This window comes from Diceros bicornis (genome assembly GCF_020826845.1).
Source record: "Diceros bicornis minor isolate mBicDic1 chromosome 13 unlocalized genomic scaffold, mDicBic1.mat.cur SUPER_13_unloc_1, whole genome shotgun sequence".
NCBI classification, from domain to species: domain Eukaryota; kingdom Metazoa; phylum Chordata; class Mammalia; order Perissodactyla; family Rhinocerotidae; genus Diceros; species Diceros bicornis.
Window position 1 is genome coordinate 5212196 of NW_026690866.1, and position 8754 is coordinate 5220949.

The window sequence follows — 8754 nt, forward strand, 5'->3', positions numbered from 1 at the left end:
ATCCACTAATAGTTTGTGTGTGTGAGTGTGTATATATATCCTGAGTTTTAAAGCAAGGTGGAGGAAATGGGTCAAAGAAGGTTTTCTTGATCCGTGATCTTGGGAAAAGCTGTCTACTTCGTGATGTCGGCTGCTTCTGGGGTCTGGGTTTTGGCCCTCGAAATCCTTAGTTTAAGGTCACCTGTGGGGATTATCTCTCAGCTGTCTTGAGAGCGACGTTCTGGGTCTATTTTGGTGTGGCTTGCATGGATCCAGGAATATTTCTTTTTATTTTGATGGCAGTGCAGGTCGTCAGTAAGACTTCATAAAGTCCTTCTCAGCGAGGTTACAGTGCGTGTTTTCTTCTAAAGGCCTTGATGTACACCCGGTCTCCTGGTCGAAAGGGATGGCAAGCCTTGTCAGAAGGTGGGGGCCACGCCTCTTTTACCTGTTGACGATATGCTTCAAGTATACTAGTTAATTTTTGTATATAACTAGTCATAGCATCAAATTGTTCACTTAAGTTCCCATAATATTCATTTAATCCAGGAATTGAAGGTTTAGAGACGCCAGTAGGCATCGGACATCCAAAAACTATTTCAAAAGGAGTCAGTCCATGCCTTTTGTTTGGAGTATTTTGAATCTTCATAAGGGCCAAGGGCAGAGCTTCTGGCCATTTAAGTCCAGTTTCTTGACAGACTTTTCCTAGAGTTCTTTTTATATCTAGAGTTTTATGTTCCACTTGCCCTGATGACTGAGGGTGATATAGGGTATGAAATTTTAATGAATACCCCAGAGTTTTTGCAAGCAAGTGGTTTATCTCTGCTGTAAAATGAGTTCCTTGGTCTGGTTCAATCTATAAAGGAATGCCAAAGCCAGGAATAACTTCAGTTATTAATTTCTTTACCACTGTTGTGGCATCTGCATGTCTGGTCGGATAGCATTCAGTCCATCTACTAAACATACAGACAATAACCAAACAGTGAGAGTAACCTAAAGCTGAGGGCACGTCCATAAAATCCATTTGGAGTGCTGCAAAAGGCAGCGTAGGCCTGGGAGGACTTCCTGGATCACACCGATTTCTCCCAGAAACTTGGTAAGATTTGCAAGTTGTGCACTGGGAGGTGATTTGGTCAGAAATTTTATGGATGCCAGGGCAAAACCAATTGTTTTTTAGTTCTTTAGCTATCCCCCGTTTGCACATATGTCCCATTTGGTGGGAGATAAGTGCAAGCCAAAAAGTCAAAAGAAAAGGAGCTACTGGAAGTCCATTTGGTCCAATGTATAATCCATCTGATAACTGTTTGGCACCCTTTTGTATCCAATTGTCTTTTTCAGATTGTGGGGCATTTGTCTGATAGTTAATAACATCAGTCAGGGATAAAGGCAGGTTTAAAAATTGGGTGGAAAACGGATAAGGGGGTATATAGTGAGCTGCATGTTTAGCAGCTCTGTCAGCCCTGTCATTCCCTGAAGATATGACATCAGTCTCCTTAGTATGGGCTGAACAAGGAACAATGGCAATTTTTGAAGGAAAGTGAATAGCTTGTAATAAGGCTGTAATTAAGTGTCCATTAGCAATAGGAGTTCTTGCAGAGGTTAAGAATCTACGGGATTTCCAAATTGTGCCAACAACATGGCAGACTCCAAAAGCCTATTTGGAGTCTGTGTAAATAGTGGCAGTTTTTTCTTTTGTTAATGTGCAGGCCCTAGTAAGAGCTATGACTTCAGCAGCTTGGGCTGATCTTATGGTGGGCCAAGAATAAGTTTCAAGAGTTTCATGTGGGGAAACTATGGCATAACCAGTTATTATGCTTCCCCGGGAATTTCGTTTACAGGAGCCGTCACAAAACAGATGTAAGTCTGGATTGTCTAAAGGGATGTCTGAGAGATCCTCTCATGGCTTTGAGACCATTTCTATAGTTGCAAGGCAATCATGTGGAATGGAGTGGGGCTCTCCATCATCAGGAAGGGGCAGTAAAGTAGCTGGATTTAAAGTGTTGCAACGATGTAAGATGATGGAAGGGTTAGTTAAAAGAGCCTGCTCATAGGTGGTCTGTCGCCGTGTAGAGACGTGTTGTGTCCTATGAACTTGCAAAATAGCTGACACAGAATGTGGGACATAGAGGTGAATGGGAGAGCCTAATGTAAGAGTACTGGCCTTATCAATCAGGGTGGCAGCTGCAGCCACCGCACGTAAGCATGGGGGCATGCCTGATGCCACAGGGTCTAGTTGGCATGAGAAATATGCTATAGGATGTATTTGAGAGGCAAAAGATTGCCCTAGAATGCCTATAGCAATTTCATTATTTTCATGACAGTATAGATGAAAAGGCTTGTCAAAATTAGGTAAGCCAAGAGCCAGAGGCATGGACAAAGCTATTTTTAAGGCCTCAAAGGAGTTTAATGCTTCTGAGGGCCAGGAAATAGGCTCTGGGGTGATATCTGGGAGAAGAGAATACAGAGGTTTAGCAAGGGCTGCAAAATTAAGAATCCATTGGCAGCAGTAACCAGCAGCTCCTAGAAATTTACGTAGCTGTTTCTTTGTTTTGGGGAGACGGATGGATAAAATTGACTCAAGGCTTTTGGAGGTTAGCTTTTGAATGCCTTGAGATATCTCATGCCCTAAGTAGGTAACAGTCATTTGCACCCACTGAAGTTTAAACCTGGAGGCTTTATGGCCTCGTTCAGCTAGGGCTTTCAGGAGAATAAGAGAATCTGTAAGAGCCCCCTGCTTAGTTGGATTACAGAGTAAAAGGTCATCAACATATTAAACAAGAGTGGAGCTTTGAGTAAAGACTACAGAATCCAAGTCAGCTTTAAGGACCTGGGAAAATATTGAGGGGGACTCACAATATCCCTGAGGTATTCGAGTCCATGTAAATTGTCTCCCTTTAAATGTAAATGTGAAAAGAAATTGTGAGTCAGGGTGTAATGGGATTGAAAAGAAAGCTGAGCAGAGGTCAACTACTGTAAAGCAGGCTGCATCAGCAGGTATTGAGGTCAGGATGACAGTTGGATTAGGGACCACAGGATGCCGAGGAATTACAAAAGAGTTTATGGCTCTGAGGTCTTGTACAAATATATAGATTTGGTTCCCGTCTGAGTCAAATTTGCCTTCCTTTTTTACTGGCAAGATTGGAGTGTTACAGGGCAAGGAAGTAAAAGCTAGTACACCCTGTTGCAAAAGGGAGTCTATTACGGGTTGAATTCCTCGCTCGGCATCTCTGGAGAGCGGGTATTGGGCTACTGATGGAAACGGTTTATTTTTTTTCCAAGTAACATGCACGGGCTCAGCACTAAGCAACAATCGTACCTCATTTGCATGTGTAGCCCAAAGACTGGTTGGGACATTCTTTAAAGACTCATCTTCCTCAGAAGGATTTAAATCAGGACAAGTTTCCATCATGGAAAGTAGGAGACTTGGGGCTTGGTCAGAAGGCAAGGAGATAAAAACATCTTTTTCATTACAATTTATAGTGACATTGAATTTACATAACAAATCTCGGCCAAAAAGGTTTGCTGGTGAACAGTCAGAAACTAAAAAAGCATGATGAGTGTTAAGGGGGCCTAAATATATTGGAGTGGGCTTAGATATGGGCAGTGAAATAGGCTGTCCAGAGACTCTAACAGCTTGATAGAATCAGAGGTAACAGGTAGAGATAAATCTTTGAATGGATAGTAGAGAATGTCGCACCAGTGTCAATTAAGAAATCCAGTTTCCGATCCTCTATTTTAAGTTTAACTGTAGGCTCAGGAGTGCAACTAAGGATCGGCTGACCCTATCATTTGAGGGAGAAATGTCCCTCAGGTGGAGAAAAATGAGCCTTTTGGTGGTTTGGTGGTGCTGGGGTCAAGCGGGAACATTTTTTATACTGCCGGGGGAAGAGAGAGAATCTCCCTCTGCCCTTTCCCTTAAGGTTCTTCTGGCTGGCCAAATAATCAACAAGACAGGTTAGCAGGAGAAAATAATACCAAGTTTAATCACATGTATACATGGGAGAAAGCAGGGACACTGCGTTTCTCAACACAATAGCAGAAATTCTCGTCTTAAATATCATTTTCAGCCAATGACAAAGGAGGATTTTGGGGGTGGGGGGAGTCAGTTACAGGAGATTACCACTAAAGTACAGTAAACAAGAGTAAGGTTTATTATGTAGCTCAAGGCCTCATCTTCTACATTGATAAGTCACTCGAAATGAGCTCATCCCCCTCTCTTCTCCAAACAGAGAGGGAGATACCTTTACACATGGAGATTTCCCTTATAAATATAAATGATTGTCTGGCAACTCTTCGCAGGGTCATCCAGAGAATGTGGCCAGAGAGACAGAACTTCTGATAAGAGGGGCTTGTTGGTGCCTTTCCTATTGTAACATTTACCCTACATTATCTTTACAGCCATCATGATAGATCTGTTCCAGGAAGGAGCCACCATGTCAAATTCTTTAGGCAGTTAGTGGGGGAGGTCAAATGTCCCTAGAAAAAACAACCAAGGTAAAGAGATTTCAGGGTGGCCAAATCCCAATCTCCCACAAAACTTTCCCTTCTCTTAAGAGCGGCACATGCCCTTTTCCAATGCCCTGGTTTCTTGCAATACCTACAATTGTCGGAAGGCAAATAGGGAGCCCTCTGAGTGGGCTTTAGTTTACTTTCAGGGTTGAATTTTTGCTTTTCAAAAGATTCAATTTGCAAAGCAAGAAGAGTTGTCTTTAATTCTTTTTTTTGTTTGTTTTCTTGCTGACAATTTTCAAAGAATTGTGTAGCAGCCACCATTATTACACTTAATGGTTGTCCTGCCCAAACAACTACACGGTTTTGAATTTGTTTCTTTATATCAGGAAGAAAATTTCCAACTAAAGCAGAAATTAGGAGATTCTTATGCTCTGGAGCTTCCAGATTCAATGCAGTGTGTCTTTGGAAAGTCTGAATAAACCGTTCAACAAAAGCTTTATGTTGTTCCCCCTCGTTCTGAGTGCATAATTCAATTTTTGACCGATTAACTTTAGGAGGAAACGCCTCTAGAATCGCTCCTATTAAACCTTGAATATCAGCCCGTAGCTGTGCCACTTCCTGGTTATCTGCAGGAGGGTCTGGGAGAGGGTCTGGCCATCTATTTCCTCTATGAGGGGGGTTTTTGCTAGGGGGCCGTCTGGCCTGTCTGATAACTACAGTGTAGTCATGGGATGGAAGAACGCCCCTTAGCAGCCAGTCAAGGTCTCGGTGGGTGGGGCTATGAATAGCCACTAATCTTTCTAATTCTTCTCTAAATTTAGTAGGGTCTTCTGACAATGGAAGCAGGAGAGTTTTATAATTTAAAAGATCAGCTGCTGTCCAGGGGACATGAATTCTCTGCAGCGGAGGTCCAGGATACATCCTCAGTGGATACTGCATAGGAATGTCTGAAGCTGACAGAGCCTGATTACAAAGCCCTGGAAAGTAGGAGGAGTTGTAAGACACAGCAAAACGAAACTTCTTGCCCTTCCTGGGTGTTTCTACTAAATTTATTTCCTGGTTTTCAACATTTACACAAATAACCTGGATGCCCCTTGCTTGGAGGTCAGGCCTAAGCGCCCCCTGTAAGTCTTCAACAGTGAGAGAAGTTAAAACAGGCAGCTGAAAGAACGTCGGAGAAGTTGGAGTTCTGGGACCTAAGGGAACTGTTTGAGGAGGTGGCTGAGGAGATAAGTCTTGATGGGGAGGATTTGGGCCAGGGGCCCAGAAATCCAAAAGATGTTCTGGGGAGTCAGGGACAGGGAGTTGGGGATATAGGGAGTGTAGGAGGAAGGAGACAGGGAATTTCCAGTAAATTTGACATTCAATCTTTGTTCTCACTCCGAATTTGTTCTTTTATTTTATTAAGACATTCCCTAAGGCTACCCGTTATACTTTTCTGGGTTTTCTTTCCAATTTGATTTTCCCATAAATACCAATAAGGCAGCTGCTTGGGATGAGTCAAATATCGATAGAAAGAAAAAGGACTGGGTTTTCCAAAGATGCAACAAGAATGATCAAGTCCTGATTCACACCTAGATAGCCTGCTCCTCTTCTCCATGAATTGTAAAATTGAAGTTAATTATCTCGTTCATTTTGTCTAAATCTATTGGGTCACATTGGCACTAAGCCCCTAAACTGGTCCACAGCCTGCTTCAGCAGACACCAAACTCTCTCTCAAGTGCTTGCATTCGGGCGCTGAGTAGGTATTGTATTTAGATCTTTTCCAACAAAAGATCTTCACTGATTCACTCAAGTCCTTACGTATCTACTAGGTGCCAAATGGTCTTGAAATGTTGGGGGTCTGCAAGGAAGACAGATATGTCTAAACAGATAAATTACACGACAGAAATAATGTGAACGAAAGCAATATGAACAAACTGCCGTGGGACTCCAGGAAAAGAACCCCCATGGGTTGACCTACAACTAAGAGATACAGCTCTCTCCTGGGGCTCTGAGGAGAAAAACAACCACCATGGGGGGGGGGTGGACAGGCTTTGTACCATCTAAGGAAAGGAAAAGGAAGGGAGAGAAGATAAAGAGAACACAAGAGAAACGGAAAGGTTTTCTTCTTCTGAGTGTTTCTGCCACCCACTTTCGGAGCACACTGCTTGCTGATGTCCTTTCTGGCCAGTCTTCTCCTTCAGCCGGCTTCTAGAGACTTCAACAATTCGAGTGTACCGAGCCGGGCTCCTCCGTGCAGACAATGCCAAGTCTGGAGGGAGCCAGGAGGGGAGCCAAAGATTCACAGGACTCTGCAGCCCTTTTGCAGCTCACTGGTGTGGAGGGGCACCGAGGCTTCACCTTGGCCTCTGTCTCCAAGTTCACAGAAAGGAGGATCGGTGCCTTCCTCGCTAGATGAGCGTGGAGAGAAACCTCGTTCACAGAAGGGATTATGGAAAAATTAATGTCAGAGCCATGAAAAAGGCAAAGGGGGTAGCACCATAAATTTGAAGTAACTGGACGTGTGAGTTAGTAACCAGTAGGACGAGGAGCTGAAGACAAAAAAAGAAAAAAGGCAAAAAACCAGTTCTCAATTTTCTAAGATGGAAAGGCAAGTCTTTCTATTCCAAAAGAAAAAAGTCATTGAACCCTCTCCTTTACAATAAAATTGAAAGGGGCCACATGTTGCAAAGAAGGGTTTTAACCATGATGTCACTACACGATCATGTGTAGCCATCAGTCGTTAAGGGCACTGCAGATAGTTCACACCTTAACAGTTATGTTACCAAAGTTTGCAGTTGAGATATATATATGTATACATATATTAGAAAAGAGTAGAGTGTGTGCCAATTGCTCACTATACTATTGACACTGTCACTCTTACAACTGAAAGCATGACTAGGAGAGAGAAGGTGGTGTGACCCTAGACTGCTAGAGTCACAGCAAGAAAAGTTAAGAAAGTGACATCAAGTCATTCGGACAAAAGAATGCTGTATGGCTGTTGGGTTTGTAAGAGATCCATTGGAGAAAAACAAGTCACTACATTAAATTATTTTCTACTTACCTGCATCACCCTCTCCAAGAACACATATTCTAAAATGAGACAAGTTATTACATTAAAAATGACCGGCTCTGGCATTTGGATATCTACATCAAATAATGAAGTAAAAACTGGGTTAAGAACATCCTGGTATCAATTCCAACTACCATCCTTTACCAAACTACAACTCTAATGATCGCTTATTCACTTGCAATCTAGTGCTCCTCCCATATACAACATCAACAACTTAAAACGTGTCATAACTTTTTTAAAATTTCCCTAAAATTTTAGAGGATAATGTAAATATAGCTCTTGGAAAAGTTGAGAACGATGGAGACACTAGGAAAGGAAAAGATGAAAATAGTACCCCAATCAATGATGTAAAACAAAAGGCTTGAACTACTGTTAAAAGAATTCTCTATGACATTGATCCATTCTACCATCTCTACACCTGGCTATTTCCTATCATTCGTTTGATACATAAACCAATAGAATAATGTATTTCATGGGATCAGTTCTTTTAGTTGTGTGCTTTCCCTTTGACCACTACATATGCTTTTACGTGTTTGCTTTATTGTCAGGTGGTGTCACATCAGAACACCCTCATCTCGGCAGATCTCTGCGTTAAGGAACTCTACCTTGGCCCTTGATCAACTGTACTCTGTGTTATGGTCAACTCAGAGCCCTACATGGATCAGTGTTTCCTCCCTCCTCCCTCCCGTGCGTTGTTCATGTCAAGGAGTATAGTCCACCGAGTGAACAGTAAACAGTCTTTCCAAAGCATCAGCTATTTAAGAGGAGGAGACGCAGGGTTGGGTGTGGGACCCCATTCCGTGCCTCAGTGCAGACAAGATAGAGGTCAAGACATCCCTCCAGAGACTGGGATCAAAACAGGAGGTTATGAGCACGAGGTTCCCTCTGCAGGCCTTGAAGCAGGGACCTGGAATCAATCTGCTGACACCGTGGATCATGGTTGGTTTGACAGGGAACTCACGAGGAAGATAAGGACATGAAATAATGATAATTATAAGAACAGCAACGAAAACTTCTACTGAGCCAAAGACTGCACCCTGAATGTAAACTCTGTGCTTGAACATATCTTAACTCACATGACCCTGAAAACATCCTGCCATAGTCAGTGTTGTTCTTTTCACCATTTGCTAGATGAAGAGACCGGGTACAGAGGCTAGAAAACTCAGCCAGGTTACAAAGCGGAGAAATGGCAGAGCCCAAGCTCAGTGCTCTTCTGTGATGCTCTTGGACTACAACTCCAAGTGAAGTCTCTAACGACTATCTCCGCT